This window comes from Protopterus annectens, chromosome 5.part0 (genome assembly GCF_019279795.1).
Source record: "Protopterus annectens isolate FY-2018-M chromosome 5.part0, PAN1.0, whole genome shotgun sequence".
NCBI lineage: Eukaryota > Metazoa > Chordata > Ceratodontiformes > Protopteridae > Protopterus > Protopterus annectens.
In genome coordinates this window covers 1782241188-1782266688 of record NC_056735.1, presented here as the reverse complement: position 1 = coordinate 1782266688, position 25501 = coordinate 1782241188, and positions in this window count along the sequence as shown.

Sequence of the window (25501 nt, the reverse complement as noted above, 5' to 3'; positions counted from 1 at the left end):
AGATTGAAACATGAACAACTACCTTCACAAAAAGACCAGACAACAGTGGAACCACCAATGGTTCAGTGCTGGGACCTCTTCTGTATGCAATAACATAGGGCTCTGGCTAACAAAGTTTGCAGATGCCAACACAGGTACAAACTATGAACAGCATTTGAATCCCCAAAAGACTTTTCTATCCTGCAGGAAGGCTTATTCCAAACAATTAAATGGTGCCAGAATAATGGACTAAAGCTAAGTGCCAAAAATACATCATTGTGTCTTTTTGAAAATTGACTGCCTCAGGGAATTACCACATTGACAACACACCCCTAAGAGTTTATCCAGTAGTTCACAATTTGGGAACTTATGTTAGACAGTGACCTTACTTTTAAGTAGCATACATCCATTGTGGTAAAGAAATCATTCTATACTACACAGTTCATAAACAAGGGGACTGCTTCTATATCCGGGGATATCATCATTGTCCCTTATTATCCAAGCTTCATTAGGCCAGTCATTGAGTATAATGATACTTTTGGCATGTATCTTTCTAGCTATGTGTAACACCTGGAACAGCTACAAAGATACCTTACAAAAAGGATACAAGACCCAAACAATATGTCCTACATGGACCACCACCAAGTCCTATCATTATATTTGGTCTCTTACAGACTTTAAGATGTAACCTGTGTCCACTATACAAGGTATCCTCTGATCTATTACTGATAGACTTGCTTCACATCCACAAGTCAAATGGTATCAGAAAAATTGAATCCAGGGACCTAAACTTCTTCTGCAACATTAACAGAATATTTTGGAGGTGCAGGTATGTTTCGCAGAGGATACCACTGCTCTGGAACAGATTTCCCATATACGTAAAGCAAAGCTTATCCCTAACCACATTCAACTGTAACATGGATCAATGGATGGGAAATAGGAAATGTATTCCAGGATTCCCCCTGTACTACTAATGGACAGAGGTAGCTGCTAAATACTTTATCCCAACACATGGGTCCCCTCCATATATCTATGTTTTGATTTAGTATTTATCACTAGAGTAGTATATAGACATAGATTTTGGAAAGTGTTATAATCTGAACTCCAATGGGACAGATTAATTTTAAGCAACAACTGTGATAATTGGTTAGGGTTAAAATGGCACACAGGGGTCATTAGCCTAGTGCTAATGTATGAGCCTATGAAGCTATGAACAGGGAATCAAAGGTTTACTCTTAGAGGTGGGGTGGATAAGACAGGTAACATTTTCCAGTGGTTACCGGATATCAGAATGACCCCTGAATAAGTTCAGCAGAAACAAAACATGTTTTTTCACTAGGAAGTGTCATCTTCTGATCTTTTACATTACCTGCGTTGTTTGGCATGGAACTCATATATTGAAGTGCGTGTGGAAAACTTCAAAAGACAGAAGTCTACAAAACAGAAAATTGTGTTGTAGGCAACAGCATACTAAATTGACAGGTATGTGGTGCAGCCATATCAAGTTATTCTTCACACGTGCTTAAATAGAGCAAATTTTCCACAGTGTGTGATATAAAGTGTGTAAGAGCAGGGCAGGAGGCAGAAATTATAAGACAGAACAGATACCAACAATGACATGTAACAGGCATACTCTTAAGAATGACTGGTAGATGAATGTATTTCTAATGGTGAGACTCTTGATGCAATGTGCATTGTGCCCATATAAGTACTATATGAGCATATGCCAACACAGATACAGGACACATAACAGAGGTGCATGCTATACCTTAACATGTGATCAAAGCATATTTTTACCATCCATATTATATAGCAAATACATGGTTCCAGTAACAGAGAATATGCTATACAAGAGTTACTTTTCACTAGGAAGTCCCATCATCTGATCTTTTACATTAGGTTCATAGGTTCATAGGTTGATACTAGGCTATCTGCCCTAGGGCACTTATAAGCCTAGCCAGAGTGTGTTTGGCTATTGCCACCCTTTTAGATTAGTTGACTGTGCCTCTGTATAGTAGGTCACAGAAGGTAGCCCTATTAAGGTTAGTTTACTGTACCTCTGTCTAGCAAGGACACAGAAGAGATCCCAGGGGTAAACTTACGATCTCCCATCCACTCGTCAAGATTTCTCTTGAATAGGGTCAGTGAGGGGCTCTGCCCAACATGGATTGGGATTTTGTTCCAGAGTGAGGGGAGTCTCTGTGATATGAATCTATCCCTCCAGCATGTCCTATTTATTTCTATGCTGAGGTTCAAGTCCCTGGAGCGTGTAGCTCTAAGGGATTTGGATTTCTTGAGGTGGAGCATGTCCATTAATTCTGGGTTGGACATGGCTTTATACGTCAGACACAGATCGCCTCTGAGTAGGCGGTACGCAGTTGAGTAGAGCTGGAGCTTCTTTAGCCGAACTGCATAGGGCATCTGTTTGAGTCCCTTGATCCTCTTGGTGAGGTACTTTTGGGGTCTTTCCAGTTGCTGCAGGTGTCGGGTAAGGTACATCCCAAATGGGACATTGTATTCAATTATGGGCCTGATAAGTGATGAGTAGAGGGGCACAATGACCTCTCTTGATCTAGATGTGAACCCATTCGTGATAAGGTGGGCTATATAGAAGGTCTTTCCAACTACTTTGGCAACATGATTGTCAAAGGAGACAGTATTATCTACTTGGGTTCCCAAGTCCCTAATTACTTCTTCCGTACTTAATGGATTACCACCTATGTGGTAATTTGTGGGCACTTTGTTTTTCCCAAAGGGGATGACAATGCACTTTTTGGCATTTAGCTTTAGGCCATGTCTCTGGCACCAGTTATCCATCTCTGTGAGACCCTTTTGGAGCATGCTCATGTCAGCCGGAGAGTTGATTATGGCACCCAGTTTGCAGTCATCTGTGAACTTTGTCAGCCATAGTCCACCCGTGTTAGCCTGTACCTCGGAGAAATATATACCAAACAAGAGAGGTCCCAGGACTGAGCCTTGTGGGATGCCACTTGTAACTGGTTTAGAGTCTGACATGGCACCTGCAATTCTGACCATGTGGGTTCTATCCCTGAGCCAGTTTGCAACCCATCTTGTGACATAGGGGTTGATATTTAAGCTGGTGAGCTTATTTATGATGCCCGAGTGGGGTATTGTGTCGAAGGCTTTTGCGAGGTCCAGGTAGGCTGTATGAACTGCCTTCCCTTCATGTATGGCTTTGGTAACAGTTTCAAAGAAGTCGACCAGGTTCAAGAGGCAAGATCTGCCCTTAACAAAGCCGAATTTTGTAGGATCCAGTGTCTAGAGGTTCCCAATGTCTTTGTTTATGATTTCCATGATGATATGCTCCATAGCCTTGCAGGCCAGGCTAGTCAGGCTTATAGGGCGATAGTTTCCGGGGTCTGTTGTGGCACCACCTTTGTGGAGTGGGACCACTATATGTGGGGTAAGAATGGAAAGATGACAAAAATCAGCAAAGGAGAGTAGTATTGCTGTAATCAAATTTGAAATTGATTATATGTATAGATCTGCAATTGTAGGACTGTATACATATCTGCTGACCTCAGAAGATCCAAACACAGTGAAAGTTTTAAAACATAAGGATAACAGGTCTAAGATGATTTCCCTGCTTAGTTTAGTAGAAGCATATCGGTGTCAAGGGGAATGGAAATTAAGGCAGAAACAGACAAAAAGCAGGTAACAACTGAATGTGCCAAAAAACAAAAGAAAGAATATAAGCTGAAGGATCAGATGAGAAGGCAAGAAATGTGGAAAAGGCATAAATATAGTTGCAAGTACAGAAAACTCCTAGAACAACCTCATGTCAATCAGATCTGATGCAGGAATGGTTAAGGAGAGGTGAATTTAAACCAAAAGATGAAAGGTTAATATTAGCTGCCCAGGACAGTGGACTGCATACACGTTGGTTTACAAAGTCCATTGAACATGTTGGGGAAACAAACAAATGTAGGTCTTGTAAAACACAATTGGAAACGCTTGCGCATCTTGTTGTTGGGTACAATACACCAATGGCAGAGGGCCTGTATACTGAAAGGCATAATAATATGGCAAGATTGTTGCATTAGGGATTATGCAAATATTACAATTTTGCATTAGCTGAGAAGCATTTAAAACATGAGCTGCAAAGCATTATAGAAAATGTTGAAGTTTATACCACTTGGGATCACCCATTACCAACAGTTCAAAAAACAGATGTGATAAAACCAGATATAGTAGTCCATGAAAAGAAGATAAAAGTAGCATTGGTCACTGAAATTGATACACCCGGTGATTACAGTATCTTGCATACAGAGACACAAAATCATAAAATACAAAGATTTGCAGGCAGAAATGAGGGCAATGTGGAAGAAGGATACCTAGACAGTTCCAATAGTAGTAGGAGCAATGTGTCTCATAATGACCTGAGATGTACCTCCCTGGACTACATGAAAAGAGACATGGAAGAGCTCTTCGATCTTGTAGCCCAAAAAGGTAAGACCCTAGCCCTGAGTAGCATTCTGCCATTGCCGGGAATGATACTGCAGTACAAGGACAAAATGATTGACTTCAACAATTGGCTAAGCTTCTGGTGTCATTCTAAGGGGATCCAGTATCTGTCTGCTTGGGATGACATGGTCGACAGACCACTATGCTTTGCCAGAGATGGCCTGCACCTGTCACCCCTGGGATTCTGGATACTGGCTAAGGCTCTTGTCGCCCCTATAGTGCCTTTTTTAGGCAAGATTCAAATGACAAATTCACCACCGTAACAGGAACAGGCAAGCAAAAGCAGAGGGTAATGCTACTCAATGCTAGACATCTAAATCTCAAAATGCACTCACTCGAAGCACTCCTTAAAATGGAGAACATCGATATCTGTGCAGTGACTGAGACCTGGTTCAAGGCTCCAGAGAGCACCCCTGCACTACCAGGCTATAACTCATACTACACTTTTCGGCCATGTAACCTGGACCGGAACACCAAAGGCGGAGCTGTGTCTGTATTCATTAAGGATATCCACACCTCCAGGCTAGTTGCCCAGCATAATGCATGCGAGGTTATCCAAGTGCAACTAACTCTGGGCAAAACTGCAATCCAAATTGTAGCTTGCTAGAGATCCCCCACCATGCCCCAAGATTTCCACTCCTCTTTTCTTCATGTACTGGAAAATATTAGGGTTCAACCAAACACCCTAATAATGGGCGATTTCAACTACCCCACCATTAACTGGAAAATATTAGGGTTCAACCAAACACCCTAATAATGGGCGATTTCAACTACCCCACCATTAACTGGGAAAACTACTCATGTACCAACTCCTTCACACAACGCTTTCTGGAATTCATAAACTTCAATGCCCTGGATCAACTTATCCACACCTCCACCAGGGACAACAATATCCTAGACCTAGTCATTACCAACATGAGTGACCAGTGTTCTACACCTGAAGACAACTCCTCGTTGGTCGGATCCAACCATGAGCTAATCACCCTTGATATCCACATCCTGCCCCCACCCTTCATTAAGGAAACCATGGTAAATAATTTCTCCAAAGCGAACTTCATGCTTCTTAAGACAGACGTGGTGAAATTCATGACACCCATGCAGCTGGACAATATAGTTACGACTGCTGAATTCTACACAAATGCACTCTATAAGCACTTACATGAGTGCATGGATCGTGTTATCCCAAACAGAACCAAGATGCTATCCTCCAAATAAGGAAGCCAATCTGGTGGTACCCTGCCATAAACAAACTGTACAACAGAAGGAAGAAATTGTTGCAAAAGAGAGTAAAATCCCATGAGTGGATGAGCTCCCTGGTCAGCCTCAGTAAGAAGCTGAGATCCCTTATAAGATCCTCCAAAGCTATGAAAACAAAATTGCCACTGGTTCTAAGGACAACCACAAAGCATTCTATAGCTATGTCAAGAATCTCAATGGCAACACCCAGATCTGCTCTTAGTTACAGCACAACGGCATGAAAATTACAGAACCAACTGATGTTGCCAAATCCTGGCAGATAGGTTCAGTGCTAACTTTACCCCCCCCCTCAGCCCCTAAAGGGCCCACATCTATACAAGAAGAATGCAGAGTCTCTGTAATCACAACTACGCAGGTAAAAGCTGCACTCTTTAAAGCCAAAAATACAGCATCCATGGGACCGAACAACATCCCAGGCTGCATTTTACACAAACTTCAGAACGAACTGGCTCCCCACCTAAGCACCATGTTCAATCATACCCTCACATCAGGCTTTGTGCCCACGGAATGGTGTACAGCAACAGTTATCCCACTCCACAAAGGGGGAGCCACCACTGATCCCAGGAACTATCGCCCTATTAGCCTGACGAGCCTGGTCTGCAAGACCATGGAACGTATCATCATGGAACTCATAAACAAAGACATTGCTAACCTCCAAACTCTGGATCCCACCCAGTTCGAGTTTGTGAAAGGCAGATTATGCCTCCTGAACCTGATCTACTTCTTTGAGGCAGTCACCAAGGCTGTAGATGAGGGTAAGGTGGTTCACACAGCCTATCTTGACCTCGCCAAGGCTTTCGACATCACCCCCCCATTCTGGAATTATAGCTAAACTCACTAAACTAGGTATAAATCCCTATGTCACAAGATGGGTTGCCAACTGGCCCACTGACAGAACCCACACTGTAAAGTTTGCACACTCCAAATCTGACTTCAAACCAGTGACAAGTGGAGTACCACAGGGTTCAGTCCTGGGACCTCTCCTGTTTGGTATCTACTTCTCTAAAGTACAGGCTAACACAGAAGGCCTCTGGCTAATGAAGTTCGCAGATGACTGCAAACTAGGAACCATAGTCAAGTCCCCAAATGATGTGGAAATCCTACAGAAGGGCCTCGCTGAGACAGATGCCTGGTGTCAGAGCCATGGCCTCAAGCTCAATGTCAAAAAGTGCATTGTCATCCCCTTTGGTAAAAACTCTGTACCCATGAACTACTACATAGACAGCAGTCTACTTAACACCGAATGTGTGATAAGAGACCTTGGGACCTAGGTGGGCAGTAGTCTGCCCTTTGATAGTCACATCGCCACAGTAGTCAGGAAGTCCTTCTACATGGCACACCTCATCATAAAAGGGTTCTCATCCAGGAAAAAAGAGGTCATTGTTCCCCCTCTACTCGACACTCATTAGACCCATTATAGAGTACAATGCTCCTTTTGGAATGTACCTCACAAGACATCTGCAGCAGCTGGAAAGGCCACAGAAGTACTTCACAAAGAGGATTACTGGCCTCAAACAGATGCCCTACACTGACCATCTCAAAAAACTCCAGCTTTATTCCATAGCATACTCCGAGGTGATCTCTGCCTAACATATAAAGCTATGTCAAACCCAGAGCTGTTGGACATGCTACACCTAAAGAAATCCCAATCCCTCCGAACTACATGGTCTAGGGACATAAACCTTGTCACCACAATAAACAGGACATGCTGGAGGGATAGATTCCTGTCCCAGGGACTTCCCATACTCTGGAACAGGCTACCCATCTTTGTCAAGCAAAGTTTTTCATTAGCACTCTTCAAGAAAAATCTTGATGAGTGGATGGGAAATATGAAATACTCCCCGGGGATCACTTCTGTGTCTCTGCTCGACAGTGGCACAGGAAAATAACTTTCTTGGGTGGCGTAAGCCAGTGAACCTTGTTGGCTAGGCTTACATAGGCCCTCGGGCCGATAGCCTAATACCTACCTATGAACCTATAAAAAATAATTTACAGTCGCATTTAGATATCATACCGATGCATGTAACTATATGAAATGCAGAAGGAATCAGTTCTGGGCACATTGCGGGTGCTGTGAAGAACACTTTTGGCTAAAATCAAAGATTAAAACAATACTAATTTTCATAAACTTTAATCATACTTTGACTTAGGAATGTGGTCCATTCCCATCATGATATTAGAAACCCAAAAGACTTGGAGAAATAAAACTGATGGAATAGAGCTATTTATAGCATATTGCAAAGTCTTTCTTCAGTTACAGCACAGCAGCAGTCAGTCATGTACATGAGTCATCACCTGAGCAGGTGTTTATATATTACTTGCCAAATTGAGGGGGGCTTACATTTAATACATTTATACACATATGGGTATAGTATATGTAAACATTGTGCAGTACCTACCATTTTGCACCAGTCCCATTGACCTTTGGTGAGGAGTACTGTCATCACGTGCACCCCAGATGTCATATGTGTTGACATTTGATCACAGCTTCAAGGCAGATATAAAAAATAAGCACATTAACCAGACATGGCTGTCCTGAAAGGTGCAGTGCAGTCAGAGAATGCAGCAGTCATGTGACATATCATGGAGGTGTTAGCAGGTTAGCATGATGGTAGTTGCTACACTGGTATGATTTATTTTGTACAAACTACAGAAAGAAAGGCTTAATAGTGATATTCTTTTTGTGACTGTAGGATAACAGGCTTTTTAACTGGTGTGCAGTAAGCCTTAGGTGAGATGGACAAGGAAACATGAATGTTCTTCACAAGCAGCAGAGGCTGTATGTATAGAAGTTCTGAGTAACATGCCAAGCAATTCTGTGGGTCATGCCACCATTCAGCAGCTACCAGCATCAGTGCTTAATGGAAAAGTTGGTGACCATGCAACCACAAAAATGCAGCAAGGCACACCTTCTGCTGTAAGAACTGAGCACCAGCCTGCAAATGGATTAAAAGGCCGTGGACACTGGTGTCAAAGATATGGGATGCTTGAAGCAAAGGAAAGGCTAATTAAAACAGAAAGAAGAAAGTAGCAGACAGCAGAGAGAGTGAGAGAGAGAAACAGATGATATAGACTGAATACATAGATGATAAAGGACAGGGCCAACACAGGGTCACCTTGAAAATAAATGGCATAGATCACGGAGGCTGATCTGAGTGCCTGGGTTTACCTCTACATTTAATTGGCCTGAAATAATTTATTTTATGGTTGCATGCTAACTGAATAAGCTTATAAAGCACAACTGCCTTTTTTTCAGAGGCAATCCAGGAATACTTTCTGGTTAAAGAAATTGCTTAGAATTGCATAGTATAGGTTCATATGTTCATAGACTAGTAGTAGACTAGTGCATTCCCATAAATACAGATACAGACAAATGCAGACACACACATATACATACATATTTGTATGCATATACCGACATATGTTCACATGCACGTACACATGTGCACTGTGGATAATTATTAGAATGCTAGTTCCCTTGAAGAAAAAAGAAATAGTGATTTTAAATAATACACTAGAAAGTATATGTCTAAGTGTTCCAAAAATGAGGCGCAAAACTAATAGTCATTTACTTTTCTGGGTAATTAATTCAGTCTGTACTAGTGGCCAAGTAACATGCACCAAAAATAGAAGTGCATTTCTGCACTTCAGCTTAAATATTTTAGGCCCTCCATAACTAAGGAATAATTCCCATTGAACTCAGCTATTTGTTTTATTGCAGTCATAATAAATGGCTACATGCCATATAAAAGAAAGTCACTCCAAGTTTTTGCAAAACAAATTGCCTGAAATAATAATGTGAATAAAGTCCATCTGTTTTCAGTTTAGTTCAGACTGTTTGTTCCATATATAACTATTCCACTATGAGTGGAGATATGGATTTAGTTTTAGTAACACAAACTAAAATAAAGCATTAAATGTAGCATACTCACAGCAAAACAAACATATAGTAAATCAAAAAAATTCTAATACCACTGTACACCCTTGCAGTATATGTCACTAAAATAACATAATTAATAGTTATCCAGCATAATTTAATTTGTGTGTTGGCTTGCTTGCAACAGTTTTTTTTCTTCATCTCAGAAAAACTCACTAAAATGCCAAAGCGTGTATTTACAATGGTGGAAACATACTATGGGTGGGGCAAAGTTAAAAAAAGTATGGCTGTCTAGTGAAACCCTCAATATGTAATTGTTTATTTTTAGTATAATGTAGTAAATCGCAGAACAAATCTGACTTTAGTTACTGCAAATGCCATAGATCTCTTGGTAAGGATTTCATACACATGCACAAGCACACACACACACACACATATATATATATATATATATATATATATATATATATATATATATATATATATGCATAGATACACACACACACACACACACACACACACACACACTGTGTATGTATATATGTATGCATAGATACGCACGCACACACACACACACACACACACATACATATATATATATATATATATATATATATATATATAATGTATATAAGTTTTCTTTCTGCAGATATTTATCACATATTATCACAGAACTTATTTTGTCATATTGAGATTATTAAGGTGGCCTGCTTCTAGCACACACTGGGAATTTTACACCTTTACCAGCTATTAAAATTAACTGACATGTACATACATTGTCTTAGTAGTCCCTGAAAATGCAAACCTTCCTTAACTCCTCCCCTTAAAAAAATATGTATATGGAAGATGGCAGAGTTTCCTGTGCTTTCCTGGAGTAAAAGCTTTGCCCCTCCCACCTAAACTTAAATATCCTTTCTGTTTTGTCATGCTGCTGTCAGGAGACCCCATGACATAAATCTGCTTCCTCACAACACACAGTCCTACTCACCTATGCACCTTTATGTACAGCCACGAGTCTATACCTGCAGGCTAGCACACATTGGTAACTGCCAGAAACCACATACAAGTGACCCATTTAGGCACTGCAGAACCTTCATATTAAGAAACTGTAATTTCTCCCATAACAGAATTCTGGGACATTCAGTGGACCATGTGATATATTGACAACATTTCATTTGTTGACCAACAATGTGTTGGACAGTCATGTGTAATCTATAAACTGTCCTAATAGAATGCTCACTAGATCACATTGAGACAGTCGGCACCACAGTATGTCAGTACATACCACCCTTTACTATGTACAGTAAACCAATAGGTAACAAAATGCGTTGTAATGTATCAGCAGGCTACACATTGTTTCATAATATGTCAACAAGTATCCTCATTATACTATGTAAGAAAAAAGTAGTGGCACAGTATCCGGTCGTGCAGTCATGGAAAAGTGATGATGAAGCTGGCCACACTTATATCGATCTCAAGACAGTGCGGACACACACACCAGCCCTGACTGACAGCAACTTAGTCTGACAGTTCTCTATAACACTCACTACAGAAATTACTTTTAGCTTTAATCTGACTAAAAAGTATAAGGTCTTTCACTATACCGCTCAAGGTTACTTTGTGTTTGCATGAGTAATCCTAGAAAACAATGCCAATAACTGCTCTAGCACAGAAGCAGTGTTAATTAGCCTGTGATTTCCTGATTATGTCATCAAAGAGGTAATGTATAACTTCATGCCCTTTGCCCTTTGTAGGTAGGAGCATTTGCTGCTGTTGGTGGCTGCACCAGATGCAATCACTACAGAATGAATGCTGCTGCCACACAGCAAGTATGAATGCGTTACAATGAAAACAACCATTTACTGCTGAGAATTCTGCATGTCCAGTGATGGATGTTATGGTTAATGATTTAAAAGCAAATAGTTCTAAACTTCATCACAAACAGGTTAAAAGTATTAGCTAGGCAATAATATTAGAATTATTGGATAAAGAAGTGAGCCAGACTTTCCCTCTGTTACTGTCTTTGTCATACGAGCTTATAACATTATAACAGAATGTAATGAAAGCTGGCAAATCAACCAATGCAAAACCCTAATCTGTCTTTCTATTGCTATTTTTCGTGGCCTTGGTGCTGCATTACACCTAAATAAAGCAGTGAACTTCATGACAGAACTATGGTCTGCATTTCCTAGGTGGTCTCACACCACCATAGATTAGTGTAAGTGATTCAGTGATGTCTGGCTGTTATAATAGAGGGATAATCTTACACTCTTTATGGCCCCTGTGAAACTGAAAGTTAGTTTGGATTACAACAGCTACCTCATGCAGCCTGAGGCTGAAATAACCTGATGGGCAAAGAGTTATGCAGATGCTCAGCTTCAACAACAGTGAGGTTATTCACAGTAGAATGGTTATTCACATGGCAACCACCTGATCAACCTGGCTGATATGGTCAGTTCCAGAGGAAACTGTAGCTTTATGGTCAAACTGTCCTGATAATAACTATGTCAACATCTGATAATGAGATGTAACAGTTTTTCATGTTTTAAGGTCAGTGAATTATTCAAGCATATTGCTTGTAGTAGCTGCATATTTTTACAGAACATATAGGGGTGCTTTGCATAACTCCCCTTTTAATTTACAGTATTTAAAGAAATTAAAAATACAAATAAATGTAAACCTTTTAATTTATTAATTTATGTAATTCTTTATCAAAAATAAGTATATGTATATATATATATATATATATATATATATATATATATATATATATATATATATATATATAGTATATATATATAGTATATATAACACACAATATTGAACTATTAGGCTTTTAAACAAAGTGAAAAGTGGTAATCATGCAGGTGGCCAGAATATTATAAACACTGTACAACTATGAAAGGAATTTGACAAATGTAAAAATATTCATAAAAAAATCTCAAAGTTTAGCTGAGCTAAGATTCAGAACACTCTTTAATGGAATAAAATCCTTAATACCTGGTGTAACTTGTACTTTTAATGATAGCTGCCATCTAAGATCCTTGTATTCCAGCACATTCTCCAAGGTACCCTCTGTAAATGATTTTTTAACCTTCACACAAACAACAATTTGCTCTAGACAATTTTCTTTGATAAAGTAACTCACCATTAAGCATATTTATTTGTAGAGTTGTAAGTGTCACAGTTTATGGAGTGCTAGTTAAAATCCTTTAGAAAGATGGTATTTGGGTTAATGGAGAGGAACTCATGTTTTGTGATTTGCAGTTGCCATGGATGAGGGTTCTGTAGCTGGCCAGGATGTGATACAAGGTCTTGTTTGCTGATATTAGAATACAAAGGAGCTGGAGGTCATTATCCTGCTCAGTTAGTGCAGAACTGATGGTGTTTTGGATAAGGACTAAAAATAAAGCAATTTCATCCTACTTACAATGACTCACAAGGACGCTCAAGACTCAGGGTTAGGATCTCTTTTATTCATAATCTTTATCAATGACATAGCATGTCACTGCAGAACTGGCAAACTACTACACTGTGAAGATAATGCTGTGAATCTCCCTGCTGACCCTACTTTATTTGTTGTGAATAATAAGCTACAGCATAGGTTTAGCTCCTTATAAACATAGCTTTCAGCAGTGGTACTATCCCTTTACTTTGAAAAGACAAAGGCTATAGTCTTTGCAGGCAAATGGCATCAGTTACCCAACTCTGCTTTAGTTGCATCCATAACAGCTCCCCTTTCAAAAGGGTTCAGGAATTCAGGTAATATTCCAGTAAATTAATCAACTGAAGTCTGACCTGTATGGCTGAAACACTTCTGCTCACTAATCTGCAGTTTGTCTTAATATGTAATGTAATTTACATATTTGCTGCACTTCATCACAAAAATAAATAAATAAATAAATAAATAAATACTGTTATCTTTCTATATGTAGTCTAAGCTTACTTGAGTTTGAAATTCACCTACCCTCTATCCAGCTTGAATTTGCCCATAGATTAATTTACACAGGAGAATGTTTAGCATTTGCTGACACTAACTTGTCATAAGCCTTGATGTGTGCTGCAGTCTTCTACTGATTGTTTCATACATATCCCCAGTCAGTAAACAGGTATAAAGATGCATGCTACTTAACCTGTGTAGGCAAGCTTCACCAGAAAATGGAAAAAGGAACCTTGGTATAACATAAAGCTTGTACAATGTGTTTCCACAAGTGCTCTGCATAATTAAATCTATTGTTATTTGATTTTGTACTCCCAAATGTTTATTAGTAAGGTGATATGAACTGTATTAGCTTAACTATGTATCACAACTGCTGACAATACAACTGCTGATATCTTGTCAACTGCTACTGGCCTAGCTACACTCTTAACAATGTATCCCTTATGTATATGTCAACTCATGCTAAACTGCATGTTTATATATGTTTGGACCTTTTCCCCCTATACACTTCTGCAAATGGAATTTTCTCATTTGGGTGCATATGGTTAACACATGTAAGTAAATAATGAACAAATTAATAACTAACTCTTCTGCACACTTCGGTCTGGAAGACTTTAAGGTACGTGCTGCTAATGAACAGAGAGAGCAGAGGACTGGCTTACAGTACATGGGATCAAAAACACATACAGAATGTTTCTTGTGCACAGGTTTTACAAAAAACTCCCCAACAAACTAGTAATGATAGTTCTGTGATAAACTAATATGAAACATACAGTCAGCAACAGAAAATGCCTCTGGTAGGAAAGAAGCATCTTCCTTTCATGTAATGGGTGTTGACTGTCTGTTGTATATTTACTAATAAAGAGAAACTGATTTTCATAGACAAAGCTAACTACATATGAAACAACGACTCCTAAAAAGTGCTACATATATCTTTTCTGTTTAATTCATCCAGACCACAAACTTAAATATTGTCATTTAATCTTCAGTCATCAGTTCTGAAATAGAAAATGACATGATTCCACAACAACAAGTGTTTCAGTCCCTGAAACAGGAGACATGCATAAACAATAACATATGTAGTGAGTTTTAAGAAATTCTGTGGGTGATCTAAGTATCTTTAGAGCCAAATGATTATAATCCATCTCATGGAAGCTACTGCATCTTGTTTTGATTAACAGCTGTCATACTGTGCCACACAAAGAAAGTAAAACTCAGCAGAGACTATGAAATGCTGACATTATATGACAGTACTCTGTAGTCAGAAAATGTGGGATACATTTAATGCATTCATTTACAACAATTGATTTTTTGTGTTGTTTTATGATTCCATTGTAGTGTAACTGAAATGGAATATCATTTCTTAGCTGAATAACTCTTCCTCCAATTTTTTCAGAAGGACAGCTTAATTAATTACATGTAATGTTTTGTATGAAGTGATGAATACAAAAGACTGAATAAAATGCATAGGCATTGCTGTAATGGCACTTCAGACATGTCAGGAGGCAAATATGTTACAGAAACAATGACTGTGAAGTCAGAGGGAGTTTTTGAAACAGATGGACACGTACAAAAATCCAATGAAGCACACAAATAATTTCTTAATTTTATATGTTTGCTGGGGGAGTTATTTATACCATAGTGAATTAGGTTCATAGGTTCATAGGTTCATACTAGGTTATCTGCCCTAGGGCATTTATAAGCCTAGCCAGAGTGTGTGTGGCTTTCACCACCCCTTAGGATGAGAATACTATACCCATTAGTTTGCTGTGCCTCTGTCCAGCAGTGATACAGAGATGATTCCCGGGGTAAACCTACGATCTCCCATCCACTCGTCAAGATTTCTCTTGAACAGAGTCAGTGAGGGGCTCTGCCTCACATGGACTGGGATTCTGTTCCATAGTGTAGGGAGTCTCTGGGTGATGAATCTGTCCCTCCAGCACGTCCTATTTATATCCGTGTTGAGGTTTAAGTCTCTTGCTCTCGTGGCTCTGGTGGATTTGGATTTTTGAGGTGGAGCATGTCCATTAATTCCGGGTTGGACATGGCCTTGTCGCGTCAGGCACAGATCACCTCTGAGCAGATGGTATGCGACTGAATAGAGCTGGAGTTTCTTCAGTCGGGCATCGTATGGCATATGTTTGAGCCCCTTTATCCTTTTGGTGAGGAACTTTTGGGGTCTTTCCAACTGCTGCAGGTGTCGGGTAAGGTACATTCGAATGGGGTGTTGTACTCAATCATTGGTCTGATAAGTGAAGAGTACAGGGGTACAATGACCTCTCCTGATCTGGATGTGAATCCCTTCATGATCAGGTGGGCAATGTAGAAGGTCTTCCTAACCACTTTGGCAATGTGAGTGTCAAAAGAGAGGTTACTGTCAACTTGGGTCCCCAGGTCCCTGATAACTTCTTCCGTGTTTAATGGATTACCACCTATGTGGTAATTAGGGGTTACCTTGTTTTTCCCAAAGGGTATGACTATACATTTTGGCATTTAGCTTAAGGCCATGGCTCTGGCACCAGTTATCCATTTCTATGAGACCTCTCTGGAGGATGTCTGTGTCTGATGGAGTGTCAATTATGGTGCCCAGTTTGCAGTCATCTGCAAATTTTGTCAGCCACAATCCCCTATGTTTGCCTGCACTTCAGAAAAATAAATGCCGAACAAGAGGGCCCAGGACTGAGCCCTGTGGGACACCACTCGTGACCGGCTTAAGAGTCTGACATGGCACCAGCAACTCTAACCCTGTGTGTTCTGTCCTTGAGCCAGTTTGCAACCCATCTTGTGACATATGGGTTTACGTCTAAGCTGGTGAGCTTTTCTATGATGCCCGAGTGGGGTATTGTGTCAAGGTAGGCTGTGTGAATTGCCTTACCCTCATCAATGGCCTTAGTGACTGTTTCAAAAGTCGACCAAGTTCAAGAGGCAGGATCTGCCCTTGACAAAGCCAAATTGGGTAGGATCCAGTGTCTGTAGGTCCCCAATGTCTTTATTTATGAGTTCCATTATGATCCTCTCCATAGCTTTGCAGACAAGGCTCATCAAGCTTATGGGGCGGTAATTTCAGGGTCCGTAGAAGCACCGCCTTTGTGGAGTGGGACCACAGTTGCCGTATGCCATTCTTTGGGTACGTATCCTGTAGTAAGGCTAAGATTAAACAGCAGCCTTATGTGTGGGTTTAGTTCCTCATTGAGTTCGTGTAGCACACAGCCGGGGACACCGTCCGGTCCCATTGATGCTGTGTTTTTGCTTTAGAGAGCAGCTCTGACCCGCGCATCTGCGATGGTTGGGAGGCAAGCGTCTGGTGGGATAGGTATTTCTCCTTTTGGGGGGGGGGGGAGAAATTTGCACTGAACCTGTCTGCCAGTATGTTGGCAATGTCTGTGGGTTCAGTGATTTTTTTATCATTTTGGACTAATTCTGAGCATATCTGGGAGTTTCCACCCAGGTTTCTAACATAGCTAAAGAAGGCTTTATGATTGTCTTTTGTGTCATTAGCGATTTTTCTCTCAAAGTTGGCCTTGGATGATTTTATGAGTGATCGTAGTTTTTTGCTAGTATTGATCAGAGATGCCTTCCCTTTTAGGGATTTTGCTCTGTCATGTAGTAGCTTTCTCCTCTTATTGTAGAGTTTGTTTATGGCTGGGGTCCACCAGACCGGGCGCCTGCCTTTGGTGGAAAGGGTCTTGATTTTATTAGGGATTGCTTGATCCATACATTCCTGGAGGTGCTCGTAGAAGGCATTTGTAAGGGTTTCAGCAGCGTGGGTTGTGGTTTCCACTGGCTCGGGGGCCTTGAAGGATACCACTCCAGTCTTAAGAAGTGTGAAGTTTGCTTTTGAGAAGTTCTTCACTGTGGTCTTTTTTCTGGGGGTGGGGGCGGGATGTGGATCTCCATTGAGATTAATTTATGGTCTGAACTCACCAATGAGGGATATACTTCCGGTGTGGAGCATTTTGTCCCCATGTTTGTGATGATCAGGTCTAGTATATTTTCTCCTCTTGTGGGAATGGTGACTAGTTGTTCCATAGCATTTGAGTTTATGAACTCAAGGAACCTTTGGGCTAGGGTGTTGGGGCTTGAGTAATGTTCCCAGTCTATGTTTGGGTAGTTGAAGTCACCCAATATGATGGTGTTTGGAGAGACATTCATACTCTCCAGTGTCTTCAGGAAGGCTGTGTGGGTTTCCTGAGTTTGAGAAGGTGGTCTGTAGCATGTTACAAACTGTAGGGCAGTTTTACCTATGGTTAATTGCACCTGGATGGTCTCCGATGCTTCGATGCGTTGCCACTAACCTGGAGGTGTGGGTATCCTTTATGAATATGGATACTCCCCCTCCTTTTGTGGTTCGGTCCGGGTTTTGGGGCGGAACGCATGACATGAGGTATAACCTGATAGTGCTGGGGTGGTCTCAGGAGCCTTGAACCAGGTTTCAGTCACAGCACAGACATCGATGTTCTCCATACTGAGGAGGGCTTGAGGGCATGCATCTTGAGGTTTAGACTTCTGGCATTGAGCAGTATTACCCTTAGTTTTTCTCCATTTTTTGTTTTCTAGGGCGGTAGGTTTATCATTTGAGCCTTGCCTAAAAAGGCACTATGGGGTGGCAAGAGCCTTTGCCAATATCCGGAAGCCCAGGGTGACAGGTGCAAGCCGTCCCTTGCGGCAGCGTGGCTTGTCAAGCATGTTATCCCAGGCAGACAGACATTGGATCCCCTTAGAATGACACCAGTAATTAAGCCAATTATTAAAGCTGATAATTTTGTCTCTGTATTGTGGCATCATTCTTGGTGAGGGTAGGATACTGCTCAGGGTCAGGGTCATACCGGCCTGGGCTACATAATCTGAGAGCTCCTCTATGTCTCTTTTCATGTAGTCCAGGGAGGTCGTCTCAGGTCGTTCACACCGGCATGGACAATGACTGAGTCATACTTGTACTTGCTATGGAGTGACCTGAGTGCTTGTGTTATGTGCGGATTCTAGCGCCTGACAGGCAGCTAACTGTGATCTTTTCCTTGTTCAGTCTGGTGAGTGGGACGTCAGTGTTTCTGACTATGGAGTCACCTATAACAAGTGTGTCTGGCATTGTGTTTGGCCTTAAGGGCTGTGACTGTTTAGCACACTGACTTTGAGAACTATGTGTTGCATGTCTTATGTCTTGAGGTGGCAGTTGCTTGGGTGTCTGCTTTGGAGGCCTCTGTAGTTTTGGTAGATTTTTGATCAGTGCCTCCGTGTATGTTTTTGTGTGTTTATGTGCTTGTTTTGCAGTTGTGATAGTTCTATGTGAAACATTAAAAGACATCTAGTGACCTGTAAAATACCAGCAGTCTCTTGCAGACTTTTATTTTATTATGTTCTTACCAATTTCATGGTCAGGTTAGTTCTATCAGGCAAAGAAGAGTTATCCATTTTATAGTAAAACTCTAGTTAAGTCAGTGAAATTCTAAAACAACAAGAGTACAGTGGAAGAAACACAGACAATAAAAGAAAAATTACAGATTAAATAACATTCAATAGTCTTGCATAATATACAGAAGAAATAAAAGATAAACACTGTAAAACTGTCAAAGTGTGTTGTAAGTGGAAATAAAATTAGTGCAGGACAAAACCAGCAGTATTTCCTACCACCATATCTGTCACTGGACTAAGTAGTTAAGACACCTCATACTCGGAAAAAGCATAAAAGAGCGACTGAGAAATAAAAGCACTTCATGCTAACATACTGTCTGTGTTCCAGTGGCTGCCTTGTGAAACAGAGTTCTCAGATACTGCTTAGCAATTTACAGGCTGCAGAAAGTTTTTGTTTATTCTGAATTCAGTTTTCCCACACTGACTCCACTTCTGCTTAGCATGCATTTTCTCATTGTTTGATAATGTGTCTGCTTTTCCTATATTTGGCTGTGACAGACCTAATTAAGTAAAGTATTTCTATCCTAAGAAATCTCTGCTTTACTAGATATAGCATGCTAAAATGTGGATGTAGTGCAATGAATTTAGTTATTCTTGCAACATACACAAGTGACGGAGTCATCCTCTTTTGAATCCAGGGGATTCATACATCACTGAGGAGGAAATTCATGCTGAAAGCTATCACATTGAGATTTAATAGGGATGATGGGCGATTCTGTAAGGTATATATTGCTGGAGCTAATCTTCCAAAGATGAACCAGGAAAATCTAATTTGATATGTAAGGTTCCCCTGAGTGGAAAAGGTATAATCAGCTTTTGCTGTGTATTTAAAATTCTGCCAGCTCCTTGGCCCAGTTTGTACTTTCTATCATTCTACACATTTCTAAGTTTGAAGTAGGCCTGTATAGAGGGTCTATATCATATATTCGAAATTCCAAAATATGGAACACCATAAGCTTGAACTTGGAATTTCGAAATATGATAACATAGTACACTCAGAATAGCTAATTTTTTCCCAGGGAAAAAAATTGCTGTTCTGAGAAACATACACACAACACAAGCACACCAAAATAAATAAACCACACACATACACTTAACAAAACCCTACTTCTAACCCTACACTAAACCGTACATACATTCCTATCTAGCCACTTACCTTAACCCACACCCTAACCCTAAGGTCTGTAACTATCGCACACATACCCTACGAAACTATACACAAACTAATTAATACACCCACATGCAGTTAACAAAACCCAACCCTACACTACACCATACATACATTCCTAACTATCCACTTACTTTAACCCACACCCTAACCCTAAGGTCCGTAACTATCGTACACATACCCTACGAAACTATACACAAACAAACTAATTAATACACACATACAGTTAACAAAACCCAACCCTACACTACACCATACATACATTCCTACCTATCCACTTACCTTAACCCACACCCTAACCCTAAAGTCTGTAACTATCGCACCACAGTGGGGGAAATAGCAAAGTCATGGAACAGCCCACCGAAATCTTGCCCTAGGTAAGAATTCGATGTTCTGGGGCTTTGCTATTTTCATCCTTTGATGTAGTGGGTTCGATATTATAACATTCAAAGTTTTACAACTTCAGTGTTATAATATAGACCCTGTATAGAGTACTGTTTAAAACAGAAACAAAGTCCTATCCCATCAGGACAGTGGGGCTGTCAGATTTGATAACTGCCAGTTCTTCAACTAGCTCACAAACTCTTGATTTGTAATAAATGAGGCGGTACATGGTGAAGTGAATAAAATCTGAACACTTTGTTCTGACTTTAAACATTAACTAACTTTGTCGTCTATTTTTCACTGATTTTGTCTCCCTTTTTAACTTTTTGATGATTCTCACTCACCGATTTCTGAGATTCCCTCTTTAACTTTTTGTTCAAGAATTAATGTGGTTACCATTATTTTTGAAGATTTAGTCAAGCTTTGTATTTCACTCCCCACAGACATCATATGAGTCTTGATAGGCAGTCTGATATTTCATTTGTTTTCTTGCAAGACGTTCATAAGTTTATAGGTGTGTACTAGGCTAATGGCCCTGGAGCCTTTACAAGCCTAGCCCATAGGATTACCCTGGCATCATGCCACCTGACCTTAGTTCCCAGTGCCTCTGTCGAGTAAAGCCACTGGAGTGATCCCTGGGGTGAATTTTCTATTTCCCATCCACTCATCAGGATTTCTCTTGAAAAGGGCTAGTGAGGTGCTCTGCTTGACATGTATGGGAAGTCTATTCCATAGTATGGGCATTCTCTGGGTTAGGAACCTGTCCCTCCAGCCTGTTCTGTTGATTGTGATAATGAGGTTGAGGTCTCTGGAGCATGTGGTGTGGAGGGATTGGGATTTCTTTAGCTGTAGCATTTCTAACAGAGCTGGGTCAGACATGGCTATGTAAGTCAAGCAGAGATTGGCTCTAAGTAGGCAATATGAGACAGAGAACAGTTGGAGTTTTTTGAGTCTGTCCATATAAGACAAGTGTTTATGGTCTAGGATCCTCTTTGTGAGGTACTTTTGTGGCCTCTCCAGTTGTTGCAGGCATTTAGTAAGGTAAATGCCAAATGGGGCATTGTACTCGATGATTGGCCTAATGAGGGAAGAGTAGAGGGAGACATTGACCTCTTTCTTCCTGGATGCAAAACTCTTAGTAATGAGATGTGCCACATAGAAGGACTTTCTGACCACAGTGGCAATGTGGTAGTCAAATGAGAGTTTGCTTTCACCCTGTGTTCCCAGATCTCTTATAATGCCTTCTGTTTTCAGTGGACTACCATCAATGTGGTAATTCATGGGAACCATGTTTTTCCCAAAGGGGATGACAACACATTTTTTGTCATTGAGCTTAAGGCCATGGTTCTGACACCAGTTGTTGGTCTCGATGAGGCTTTTCTGTAGGATGTCAACATCACTTGGGGAGTTAATAATAGCTCCCAACTTGCAATCTTCTGTGAACTTTGTCAGCCAGAGTCCCTTTGTGTTGGCCTGGACTTCAGTGAAGTAGATTCCAAACAGGAGAGGACCCAAAGCTGAACCTTATGGGACTCCACTTGTGACTGGTCAGCAGTCTGATTTGGAGTCAGCTACTTTCACACTGTGGGTTCTACCTGTGAGCCAGTTTGCAACCCACCTAGTGATATAGGGGTTGATGCCTAGCTTAGTGAGTTTTTCTATGATTTCTGAATGGGGAATGGTATCAAAGGCCTTGACCAGATCAAGGTAGGTTGTATGAACCACCTTGCCATCATCCACAGCTCTGGTGACTGACTCAAAGAAGTCAACCAAGTTGAGCAGGCATGATCTACCCTTCACAAAACCAAACTGTGTGGGATTCCACATTCTGGAGATTCCCTATAGCCTTGTTTATTAGGTCCATGATAATGCGTACCATAGCTTTGCATATCAGACTCATCAGGCTAATGGGGCGATAGTTGCCAGGGTCTGTAGTCGCTCCTCCTTTGTGGAGAAGGATGACTTTAGCAGTGCGCCATTCGGTAGGGACAAAGCCTGAGGTAAGGCTGTGATTGAACAGGGCACACAGGTGAGATGCCAGTTCACTCTGTAGTTCATGTAAAACACAGCCAGGGATATTGTCAGGTCCCATAGAAGCTGTATTCTTGGCCTTGGACAGTGCTGTTTTAACCTGTGCAGCAGTAATACTGGGTGCCTGGCAATCTACTGGAATTGTGACTGGTCCCTTGGGGGGACAATCCAATCAACAAAGCCCACAGAAATTCTGGTCAGGTATCAATAGACTCCTACATCCAGGCAACTCTAGAACACCTACCCCATCTGGTGGCACACAGCACTCTCCCAAACAAATTGCTGAGTCCTTCAACACCTTCTTTACTGAAGCTATCCAGTCTCTAGCTAACTTTTTACCCCCTGTATCTTCTAATCTGCCTTCCTCCACAAATAACTCACCACTCACTTTCCAACTCCAACCTGTGCCTACATCCCTGATCTGTAACTCAAACCCTCTACCCCCTCTGCTGACCGATTACCTGCTAAGTATCTTCAAATAGCAGCTAAAGTTATTGCCTACCCTATCTCTATCCTAATCAATACAACCATTACTGAAGGCACCATTCCTACCGTCTGAAAAGTCTCTCATATAATCCCCCTACACAAAGGTGGTAACAACTGAACTTTCCAACTTTTGTCCAATTGCCCTACTCTCTCCCATAGCTAAAATTATGGAAAAATGTATTCACCAGCAACTCCTAGACCACCTTCTCCAAAATAACCTTTTAGCTAGCTCTCAACATGGCTTTCAACCTTTCCATAACACCACCACTGCCCTACTATCATTTTCTGACCTCATTAACAAACAGCTTAATAATAACACCCTGTCCTCTGCTATCTTTATAGATCTTTCAAAAGCATTCAACATGGTTAACCATCAACTACTACTGAATATACTTAAGTTCCTTTCCCTCGATACTCAAGCCCTACAGTGGTTTAAGTCCTACCTAGACAACAGGCTACAGGCAGTGCTTTGGGACAATACTCTATCCTCCCTCCTTCTTGTCTCCCTTGGTGTACCCCAAGGTTATATTTTGGGTCCTCTTCTACTCTCTATCTTTATAAACAATCTATCTATTAGTATCGCCCATGCTATATCCATACAATATGCAGATGACACCACACTAATATCCTCAGCTACAGATCCTTCAGAACTGCAGTCCCTCACCCAAAATGTCTTTGAGCATGTAGAGGAATGGTTTTTACAGCGTTGTCTCCTCCTTAACCCTAAAAAGACTAAACTACTGCTGTTTACTCCCACACAAAAAATCCTCCCCACTTCACTATTAAATCTAAAAATTGTACAGTTATAGCCCCTGATACTAACACTAAACTCTTAGGAGTGACTATTGACCTTAACCTCAACTATGATACTCATATCAATACCACAATAAAATCAGTTAACCGAAAACTAGGCTCTCTCTCTACAGAATTAAACCCTTCCTTACTCCCAATGCCAGAACTACCATTGCCCACACCCACCTAATCTCAACACTCTTTTATGCCTCTCCTATATATATATATATATACAAACCTATCTAAAAGCAACCTCAACAAGCTGGCAACCTCTTACAACAATATAGCCAGATTTGATACCAGCTCCCCATTTAGAACCCACCACTGACTAAATCTTAATCAACTGGGTTGGCTAGAATTGGAAAATCAAATTCTTTTTCACCAACTGGTTATTTCCCACAAAATCCTGTATTATCCAGGCAATATACAATTCTCACAAGTCTAATCATCCCATATAAAAATCTAACAAACCTGCGCTCTGCAAACTAACTACTCATAACTACCCAAAAACCTAACAATAAAGCAGGAGAATCCCTTTTCTCTAACACTGTGGGAAAAAGCTGGAACCTACTTTCTAGTGCAGTCGCATCTCTTTCTTCTACTTCTCCATTTAAAAAGAAATTCAAGTCATACCTTACAATCCACTGGCTATGTCCCTGTACCAACACCGACTAGAGTATCTCTTACTGTTACCCTAGGCTACTACCACTTATATCTCTCTTCACAGCCACTTTAAGGCCCCTACACTAGACGTTCTCTTATTGCAACTAGGAACAACTGAATTGGCCTTCTTTCTGACTTATCTTTACTCACTACCCTTGTACTAATTCTTCCAGTTCTGTTATTATCTGGCCTGTTCTCCTGTTCCTATTTATTACTTTGCTTTGATATCTACCCACCTTTCTAAATCCTCTCTTTATTTTCTTCTTCTTGCACTCAAAAAAAATGGAATGGAACACCTGTTATTGTCTTACAAGTATCCTGTAATTGTAGTTTACTGCTCTGTTTTTGTGCATGTCTTTTTATGGAGCTTTTCTCCCCAGGCCTCTGCTGAAAATGGACAAATATCCAGTTAGACTAGCCCAGTCAACAAATGTAAAATAATAAATAAAAATAAAATGTAAGTCTAGCAAATGTTGTTTTATATACACTTTAGTCACTGTGAACTGTTGTTATGTTGCTCTCATAAAGGTTAGCCAGATATAGCTACAGTCATCATTCCAGCTGTAAGGCATCTGTATAATACCTCCTTCTATACAAAGATGATAATATATGCTCCTATCATTCTGGGGTATTCCTCACATCTGTGCCAGGTTGGATGTATGGGTGTCTGCATCTGACAAATGATTTCCTTGCTCTTCTACCCTCAGTATCGTAGAACATAAATGTTGCACATGAATTTGTCAGTGCAAAGGTCTACCATTGTAGACTGGCATAGAGGTACAGCATGCATGTTCAGTGTGTAAAATTTGTGGGATCGTACTATGATACTGCCATATCTCTGCCACAGTCTATTATGTACTGACATCAGTTGCCAATTGCCATCCAGTGATGCAGAGATGTCCAGATTTTATTGAATGGATTCCCATTTGCAAACTAGTGTACATTAAAGTGCTGGTGCATGCTCCTTTTATTTATTTATTTACTTAATTTATTTTTGTTTGTTAACTGCTATAGTCTGACTCTGCAAAGT